The 10,241-nt window shown below is 43.4% G+C and overlaps 2 non-coding genes across 2 annotated transcripts; both read right to left on the reverse strand.

The window, feature by feature from the left end:
- Positions 1-2,688: 2,688 nt before the first annotated feature.
- Positions 2,689-2,762, reverse strand: TRNAI-AAU (transfer RNA isoleucine (anticodon AAU)). The gene has a single exon. It is a non-coding gene; the product is annotated as a tRNA-Ile (tRNA).
- A 3,582-nt stretch (positions 2,763-6,344) lies between these two features.
- On the reverse strand, positions 6,345-6,418 carry TRNAI-AAU (transfer RNA isoleucine (anticodon AAU)). The gene has a single exon. It is a non-coding gene; the product is annotated as a tRNA-Ile (tRNA).
- Between the last annotated feature and the right edge of the window lie 3,823 nt (positions 6,419-10,241).

Genomic DNA, 10,241 nt, shown 5'->3' on the forward strand with positions numbered 1-10,241 from the left:
TCGCAACAGATGCCAGCAAACCTGGCTGGAGAGCTACTGTGTTGGACTGATCCTGTCGATTCAAGTGGTCTTTCCTAGAGAGTCGGAGGTCATGGAAATAGATGGAGTTGATGGTAATCTTTAGGGCTTTGAAGTTTTCCCATCATCATCTGTCTCAAAAAAATGTGCTAGTAAAGACAGAGAATAAGGTAGCTGTCTTTTACATTAACCAACAGTGAAGCATGCATTCAAAATCCCTCAATGCAATAGCAGAACAATTGGGTTATTGGGCAGAGATCAACCTGTTGCACACGTCGGCAGTACACATCAAGGGCACCGACAATGTGATGGCATACAGCTGGAGGTTTCCAAATTTGCTGGAGTTGACGTTATCCAGGTCGTTGTTTTGAGAGATATGCCGAGAGTTTGTGAAACCCTTTCTGGATCTCTTTTCAAACAAGGACAATGCACATCTTTGTCGATTCTGATCCAGGCTTCCGGAACAAGGAGCCTAGGTAGTGGACGTATTGGTGATAAAGTGGCTGAGAAGTCTCCTTTATACATTCCCCCACTTTTTATTGATCCAGATGGTTCTCTTCAAGTCTCAGCAGGGGGGAGGGAAATGTATTCTTGTGGGGCCTTATTGGCCAGAGATGTCATGGTTTCCTCTTCTGAACCCCTGGCTCTTCTACCTCCTTGAGTACTGCTCAAGTGTGTCTCTCTCAGAACGTCGTCCCTGACCTTCTTGCTCCAACTCACTCTATCGCTTTGGAGGTTGAGAAGTCTGGACTGCTAGCAAAGGGTCTTTCCTCTTCCTTAGTGGAGTTAATTCAGCACTCCAGCAGGCCTTCTACTTCGAAGTCTTACTCAAAGAACTGGAAGTCTTTAGAGACGTGATGTTCTGCTCATGATCTTTTGGCACCTACCTGTAGTTTGTCTGCTATTTTGCATTTTCTTCTGAATGGGTTTCACTTGAATCTCTTTCCACTATGAAAGCTCATTGCTTTGCGATAAAGGTTTTTAGGGACTTTTCTGTACCTTCGTCGATGTTACAATCTTTGGTGTCTAGACTGTTCTGATCTTTTGTCAATTGTAAGACCAGTTGAAAAATCCCTTTTCTCCAACTCAGAATCTTCCTACTCTTTTATAGGCTTTGCAATTTTATCTCTTTGAGGATCTGGATACTGTAGACATAAAGATTGTTTCCTAAAAAGTTATTTTCCTATTTCCTATCACCTTGCTGAGAACAATTGGGGAGCTGGGAGCCTTAAAATGCTGTCCTCTCTTCATTTGATACTTTGGAAGATGGGGTAACTTTAAGGCCTAGCCTTACCTTTGCTGCAAAGGTTAAGTCTATTTTTGATAGATCTTAGGAAATAATTCTTCCTTCTTTCATTCCTCTCCGGAGGAACATTTGCTGAATACACTTGATGTTTAAAGAGCTCTTTTCATTTATGTCACCAGGCCTCTGCAGTTCAGGAAAACCGACTCCTTGTTTGTGACTTTTGGACAGCCTGGAAAAGACAAGAAGGTGACTTTTATGACTCTGAGTAGGTGGATTAAGTTGTCAATTTTTCTGGCTTTGCAAGGCTTTTTAGAATATCTTCCAGTTCAGGGATGGTCTACGAGAGGAATGGCCACCTCCTGGGTTGAATTCCAGTGAATAACAATCTAGGAAATTCCTAGGGTGGCTACTTGGTTCTCAGAGCATACATTTGTCAAGCATTATGGCTTAATAATTTTTCTGTTTTGCATTTCAGTACCAATGTTTTGAACTCTGCATTACCCTCAGTCCATCTTGTCTTTGTCACAAACATTACATCCTGCCCACCTTCCCATCAATCCTTTGGCAAGGGCTTGGCACCCAGGTTGGGTGCATGGGGCTAGCATTTAAGGATCCTCCTGTTCTTTCTTCCTGTTGGAAGGTGACATCACCTTACTTTGTAATTACTGTCACAAGGACGCAATGGACTAAGGCTAATGAAGATTACCAATGAGTAACCAACGCATCACCATTCTTTCTGAATGTGCGTGGCTCATTCCGCAGGACTTGTTCTTTGTATGATTCCTGGATTTTCAGAAGCCCTTTGATGGCAGCACCCCCACACTGAAAATTGTTTCAGCACCACTGTACAAGGGTCAGTTGTCATGCTCATCTGCGGCGTAAATTTGCATTGAAGTAGTCTAACTCCCCAGGTCTTGTCTTTTGCTCAATTTGCCTTTGTGAGTTTTCTCTCAATCACTGTCGACTTCCTTTGATCTTTCTTTCTTCTTTTACTTCACCTTCGCCTTCAGTGTATCTTTCGGCCCTCTTAAGAGACACACCCCCTTGTAGCCACTTCTATACTTCTGTCACCTAATTATTTTCCTATCCTTTCCCCTGTAACGTTGCTGATCCTAGCTATAGCATCACTATCCAGAATCTGTTCACCTGAGTTATGTTCCTCTTATCCCCACGCATCTAATAATCAGCTCTTGGTCTCCCTCCACCTCTCACGAGACATAGTCTGAGGCAGTGTCTCCATCTTGGAGAGACAATCCCTTGCACTTGTGTTGTTCTACTGGCGCTGCCAGCTTGAGCTTAGGTCAGCAGTGGCAAAAGAAGGACTAATGGAAAGTGAACGTATACTGGAGCAACAGAGTGTATGGATTTATAAGAGCTTGATTAAATGAGAAAAAAAGAGTTTAGTTGAGAGAAAAAATGCAACCTGGCCCGTACGGGGATCGAACCCATGACCTTGGCGTTATTAGCACCACGCTGTAACCAACTGAGCTAACCAGCCATGAATACTACAGATATCCTTTTTCCATGAGATGCAGATAGATAGAAGAGTTGGTCTCACGATCGCAATTCCTTCATACTTTTCTCCTTCCGCCCCCTGTCTGGATTACAATAACAAGAGCTGTGGAGTGCTGCACGCCAGCCTCAGTGCCTCTTCTTTCACTCAATCTCACTGTGTGCTGTGATATCTTTGTAACATCGCTTGTTGCCGAAAAAAAAGGAAAGGATGGATAGTTTTTTTATTCTTTTACAACAAAACCCAAAATGCATCGGCTTGCTTGGTCATTAATTTTACAAGGCCAGCTGCTTTTGAGATATTATAATTATAGTGGTTATTCGGCGTTGGAGGTAAGAGAGTTTTTTTTAGGTCTGGCCGTTCCTTCTGCTTCAAATTACTTGAGCTCATGTCAACAAAGTAACAACAAAACATAGCCAACGGTTCGATGCTCAAGCCTTCCCTACTGCGCCTTCCCATGTATCTCCTGCCGACCACAGGGCAGGAAATCTGAGTTTGCATTTGCGCAAAGAGACGTACAACACAAGAAGGCGCGCTTTCGTGCGCCGGGCACCACCCGGCCTGTGCATTCCTCACTGTCGTGAGATCAGTTTACTCAGCAGAACATGACGCTGCAATTGGTTAGTAGGGCAGGCCTGACCAGAATAGTATATTTGGGGTCATGTATTTGATTGCATTTTTAAAACAGTAACAGAACTTAACTGCAATGTTTAAATAGGTCTAGACATATTTAAACAGTGTCAATTTAATAGTAGAATTGTGGACAATTCAGAGGGGAGGCACCAATGTTTTTTTTTCCCATTGGGTGGATGCGGCATTAAACAGTTTGAAGACCACTGGTCTAAGTGGACACTAATATACCTGGATGCTCCTGAATCCTCGCAACAGATGCCAGCAAACCTGGCTGGAGAGCTACTGTGTTGGACTGATCCTGTCGATTCAAGTGGTCTTTCCTAGAGAGTCGGAGGTCATGGAAATAGATGGAGTTGATGGTAATCTTTAGGGCTTTGAAGTTTTCCCATCATCATCTGTCTCAAAAAAATGTGCTAGTAAAGACAGAGAATAAGGTAGCTGTCTTTTACATTAACCAACAGTGAAGCATGCATTCAAAATCCCTCAATGCAATAGCAGAACAATTGGGTTATTGGGCAGAGATCAACCTGTTGCACACGTCGGCAGTACACATCAAGGGCACCGACAATGTGATGGCATACAGCTGGAGGTTTCCAAATTTGCTGGAGTTGACGTTATCCAGGTCGTTGTTTTGAGAGATATGCCGAGAGTTTGTGAAACCCTTTCTGGATCTCTTTTCAAACAAGGACAATGCACATCTTTGTTGATTCTGATCCAGGCTTCCGGAACAAGGAGCCTAGGTAGTGGACGTATTGGTGATAAAGTGGCTGAGAAGTCTCCTTTATACATTCCCCCACTTTTTATTGATCCAGATGGTTCTCTTCAAGTCTCAGCAGGGGGGAGGGAAATGTATTCTTGTGGGGCCTTATTGGCCAGAGATGTCATGGTTTCCTCTTCTGAACCCCTGGCTCTTCTACCTCCTTGAGTACTGCTCAAGTGTGTCTCTCTCAGAACGTCGTCCCTGACCTTCTTGCTCCAACTCACTCTATCGCTTTGGAGGTTGAGAAGTCTGGACTGCTAGCAAAGGGTCTTTCCTCTTCCTTAGTGGAGTTAATTCAGCACTCCAGCAGGCCTTCTACTTCGAAGTCTTACTCAAAGAACTGGAAGTCTTTAGAGACGTGATGTTCTGCTCATGATCTTTTGGCACCTACCTGTAGTTTGTCTGCTATTTTGCATTTTCTTCTGAATGGGTTTCACTTGAATCTCTTTCCACTATGAAAGCTCATTGCTTTGCGATAAAGGTTTTTAGGGACTTTTCTGTACCTTCGTCGATGTTACAATCTTTGGTGTCTAGACTGTTCTGATCTTTTGTCAATTGTAAGACCAGTTGAAAAATCCCTTTTCTCCAACTCAGAATCTTCCTACTCTTTTATAGGCTTTGCAATTTTATCTCTTTGAGGATCTGGATACTGTAGACATAAAGATTGTTTCCTAAAAAGTTATTTTCCTATTTCCTATCACCTTGCTGAGAACAATTGGGGAGCTGGGAGCCTTAAAATGCTGTCCTCTCTTCATTTGATACTTTGGAAGATGGGGTAACTTTAAGGCCTAGCCTTACCTTTGCTGCAAAGGTTAAGTCTATTTTTGATAGATCTTAGGAAATAATTCTTCCTTCTTTCATTCCTCTCCGGAGGAACATTTGCTGAATACACTTGATGTTTAAAGAGCTCTTTTCATTTATGTCACCAGGCCTCTGCAGTTCAGGAAAACCGACTCCTTGTTTGTGACTTTTGGACAGCCTGGAAAAGACAAGAAGGTGACTTTTATGACTCTGAGTAGGTGGATTAAGTTGTCAATTTTTCTGGCTTTGCAAGGCTTTTTAGAATATCTTCCAGTTCAGCGATGGTCTACGAGAGGAATGGCCACCTCCTGGGTTGAATTCCAGTGAATAACAATCTAGGAAATTCCTAGGGTGGCTACTTGGTTCTCAGAGCATACATTTGTCAAGCATTATGGCTTAATAATTTTTCTGTTTTGCATTTCAGTACCAATGTTTTGAACTCTGCATTACCCTCAGTCCATCTTGTCTTTGTCACAAACATTACATCCTGCCCACCTTCAAATCAATCCTTTGGCAAGGGCTTGGCACCCAGGTTGGGTGCATGGGGCTAGCATTTAAGGATCCTCCTGTTCTTTCTTCCTGTTGGAAGGTGACATCACCTTACTTTGTAATTACTGTCACAAGGACGCAATGGACTAAGGCTAATGAAGATTACCAATGAGTAACCAACGCATCACCATTCTTTCTGAATGTGCGTGGCTCATTCCGCAGGACTTGTTCTTTGTATGATTCCTGGATTTTCAGAAGCCCTTTGATGGCAGCACCCCCACACTGAAAATTGTTTCAGCACCACTGTACAAGGGTCAGTTGTCATGCTCATCTGCGGCGTAAATTTGCATTGAAGTAGTCTAACTCCCCAGGTCTTGTCTTTTGCTCAATTTGCCTTTGTGAGTTTTCTCTCAATCACTGTCGACTTCCTTTGATCTTTCTTTCTTCTTTTACTTCACCTTCGCCTTCAGTGTATCTTTCGGCCCTCTTAAGAGACACACCCCCTTGTAACCACTTCTATACTTCTGTCACCTAATTATTTTCCTATCCTTTCCCCTGTAACGTTGCTGATCCTAGCTATAGCATCACTATCCATAATCTGTTCACCTGAGTTATGTTCCTCTTATCCCCACGCATCTAATAATCAGCTCTTGGTCTCCCTCCACCTCTCACGAGACATAGTCTGAGGCAGTGTCTCCATCTTGGAGAGACAATCCCTTGCACTTGTGTTGTTCTACTGGCGCTGCCGGCTTGAGCTTTGGTCAGCAGTGGCAAAAGAAGGACTGATGGAAAGTGAACGTATACTGGAGCAACAGAGTGTATGGATTTATAAGAGCTTGATTAAATGAGAAAAAAAGAGTTTAGTTGAGAGAAAAAATGCAACCTGGCCCGTACGGGGATCGAACCCACGACCTTGGCGTTATTAGCACCATGCTGTAACCAACTGAGCTAACCGGCCATGCATACTACAGATATCCTTTTTCCATGAAATGCAAATAGATAGAAGAGTTGGTCTCACGATCGCAATTCCTTCATACTTTTCTCCTTCCGCCCCCTGTCTGGATTACAATAACAAGAGCTGTGGAGTGCTGCACGCCAGCCTCAGTGCCTCTTCTTTCACTCAATCTCACTGTATGCTGTGATATCTTTGTAACATCGCTTGTTGCCGGAAAAAAAGGAAAGGATGGATAGTATTTTTATTCTTTTACAACAAAACCCAAAATGCATCGGCTTGCTTGCTCATTAAGTTTACAAGGCCAGCTGCTTTTGAGATATTATAATTATAGTGGTTATTCGGCGTTGGAGGTAAGAGAGTTTTTTTTAGGTCTGGCCGTTCCTTCTGCTTCAAATTACTTGAGCTCATGTCAACAAAGTAACAACAAAACATAGCCAACGGTTCGATGCTCAAGCCTTCCCTACTGCGCCTTCCCATGTCTCTCCTGCCGACCACAGTGCAGGAAATCTGAGTTTGCATTTGCGCGAAGAGACGTACAACACAAGAAGGCGCGCTTTCGTGCTCCGGGCACCACCCGGCCTGTGCATTCCTCACTGTCGTGAGAATAGTTTACTCAGCAGAGCATGACGCTGCAATTGGTTAGTAGGGCAGGCCTGACCAGAATAGTATATTTGGGGTCATGTATTTGATTGCATTTTTAAAACAGTAACAGAACTTAACTGCAATGTTTAAATAGGTCTAGACATATTTAAACAGTGTCAATTTAATAGAAGAATTGTGGACAATTCAGAGGGGAGGCGCCAATGTTTTTTTTTCCCATTGGGTGGATGCGGCATTAAAGAGTTTGAAGACCACTGGTCTAAGTGGACACTAATACACCTGGATGCTCCTGAATTCCTCGCAACAGATGCCAACAAACCTGGCTGGAGAGCTACTGTGTTGGACTGATCCTGTCGATTCAAGTGGTCTTTCCTAGAGAGTCGGAGGTCATGGAAATAGATGGAGTTGATGGTAATCTTCAGGGCTTTGAAGTTTTCCCATCATCATCTGTCTCAAAAAAATGTGCTAGTAAAGACAGAGAGTAAGGTAGCTGTCTTTTACATTAACCAACAGTGAAGCATGCATTCAAAATCCCTCAATGCAATAGCAGAACAATTGGGTTATTGGGCAGAGATCAACCTGTTGCACACGTCAGCAGTACACATCAAGGGCACCGACAATGTGATGGCAGACAGCTGGAGGTTTCCAAATTTGCTGGAGTTGACGTTATCCAGGTCGTTGTTTTGAGAGATATGCCGAGAGTTTGTGAAACCCTTTCTGGATCTCTTTTCAAACAAGGACAATGCTCATCTTTGTCGATTCTGATCCAGGCTTCCGGAACAAGGAGCCTAGGTAGTGGACGTATTGGTGATAAAGTGGCTGAGAAGTCTCCTTTATACATTCCCCCACTTTTTATTGATCCAGATGGTTCTCTTCAAGTCTCAGCAGGGGGGAGGGAACTTTATTCTTGTGGGCCCTTATTGGCCAGAGATGTCATGGTTTCCTCTTCTGAACCCCTGGCTCTTCTACCTCCTTGGGTACTGCTCAAGTGTGTCTCTCTCAGAACGTCGTCCCTGACCTTGTTGCCCCAACTCACTCTATCGCTTTGGAGGTTGAGAAGTCTGGACTGCTAGCAAAGGGTCTTTCCTCTTCCTTAGTGGAGTTAATTCAGCACTCCAGCAGGCCTTCTACTTCGAAGTCTTACTCAAAGAACTGGAAGTCTTTTGAGACGTGATGTTCTGCTCATGATCTTTTGGCACCTACCTGTAGTTTGTCTGTTATTTTGCATTTTCTTCTGAATGGGTTTCACTTGAATCTCTTTCCACTCTGAAAGCTCATTGCTTTGCGATAAAGGTTTTTAGGGACTTTTCTGTACCTTCGTCGATGTTACAATCTTTGGTGTCTAGACTGTTCTGATCTTTTGTCAATTGTAAGACCAGTTGAAAAATCCCTTTTCTCCAACTCAGAATCTTCCTACTCTTTTATAGGCTTTGCAATTTTATCTCTTTGAGGATCTGGATACTGTAGACATAAAGATTGTTTCCTATAAAGTTATTTTCCTATTTCCTATCACCTTGCTGAGAACAATTGGGGAGCTGGGAGCCTTAAAATGCTGTCCTCTCTTCATTTGATACTTTGGAAGATGGGGTAACTTTAAGGCCTATCCTTACCTTTGCTGCAAAGGTTAAGTCTATTTTTGATAGATCTTAGGAAATAATTCTTCCTTCTTTCATTCCCTGTCCTTCCTCTCCGGAGGAACATTTGCTGAATACACTTGATGTTTAAAGAGCTCTTTTCATTTATGTCACCAGGCCTCTGCAGTTCAGGAAAACCGACTCCTTGTTTGTGACTTTTGGACAGCCTGGAAAAGACAAGAAGGTGACTTTTATGACTCTGAGTAGGTGGATTAAGTTGTCAATTTTTCTGGCTTTGCAAGGCTTTTTAGAATATCTTCCAGTTCAGGGATGGTCTACGAGAGGAATGGCCACCTCCTGGGTTGAATTCCAGTGAGTAACAATCTAGGAAATTCCTAGGGTGGCTACTTGGTCCTCAGAGCATACATTTGTCAAGCATTATGGCTTAATAATTTTTCTGTTTTGCATTTGAGTACCAATGTTTTGAACTCTGCATTACCCTTAGTCCATCTTGTCTTTGTCTCAAACATTACATCCTGCCCACCTTCCCATCAGTCCTTTGGCAAGGGCTTGGCACCCAGGTTGGGTGCATGGGGCTAGCATTTAAGGATCCTCCTGTTCTTTCTTCCTGTTGGAAGGTGACATCACCTTACTTTGTAATGACTGTCACAAGGACGCAATGGACTAAGGCTAATGAAGATTACCAATAAGTAACCAACGCATCACCATTCTTTCTGAATGTGCGTGGCTCATTCCGCAGGACTTGTTCTTTGTATGTTTCCTGGATTTTCAGAAGCCCTTTGATGGCAGCACCCCCACACTGAAAATTGTTTCAGCACCACTGTACAAGGGTCAGTTGTCATGCTCATCTGCGGCGTAAATTTGCATTGAAGTAGTCTAAGTCCCCAGGCCTTGTCTTTTGCTCAATTTGCCTTTGTGAGTTTTCTCTCAATCACTGTCGACTTCCTTTGATCTTTCTTTCTTCTTTTACTTCACCTTCGCCTTCAGTGTATCTTTCGGCCCTCTTAAGAGACACACCCCCTTGTAGCCACTTCTATACTTCTGTCACCTAATTATTTTCTATCCTTTCCCCTGTAACGTTGCTGATCCTAGCTATAGCATCACTATCCAGAATCTGTTCACCTGAGTTATGTTCCTCTTATCCCCACGCATCTAATAATCAGCTCTTGGTCTCCCTCCACCTCTCACGAGACATAGTCTGAGGCAGTGTCTCCATCTTGGAGAGACAATCCCTTGCACTTGTGTTGTTCTACTGGCGCTGCCGGCTTGAGCGTTGGTCAGCAGTGGCAAAAGAAGGACTAATGGAAAGTGAACGTATACTGGAGCAACAGAGTGTATGGATTTATAAGAGCTTGATTAAATGAGAAAAAAAGAGTTTAGTTGAGAGAAAAAATGCAACCTGGCCCATACGGGGATCGAACCCCCGACCTTGGCGTTATTAGCACCACGCTGTAACCAACTGAGCTAACCAGCCATGAGTACTACACGTATCCTTTTTCCATGAAATGCAGATAGATAGAAGAGTTGGTCTCACGATCGCAATTCCTTCATACTTTTCTCCTTCCGCCCCCTGTCTGGTTACAATAACAAGAGCTGTGGAGTGCTGCACGCCAGCCTCAGTGCCTCTTCTT

The sequence above is a fragment of the Pleurodeles waltl genome, chromosome 12, assembly GCF_031143425.1.
Source record: "Pleurodeles waltl isolate 20211129_DDA chromosome 12, aPleWal1.hap1.20221129, whole genome shotgun sequence".
NCBI lineage: Eukaryota > Metazoa > Chordata > Amphibia > Caudata > Salamandridae > Pleurodeles > Pleurodeles waltl.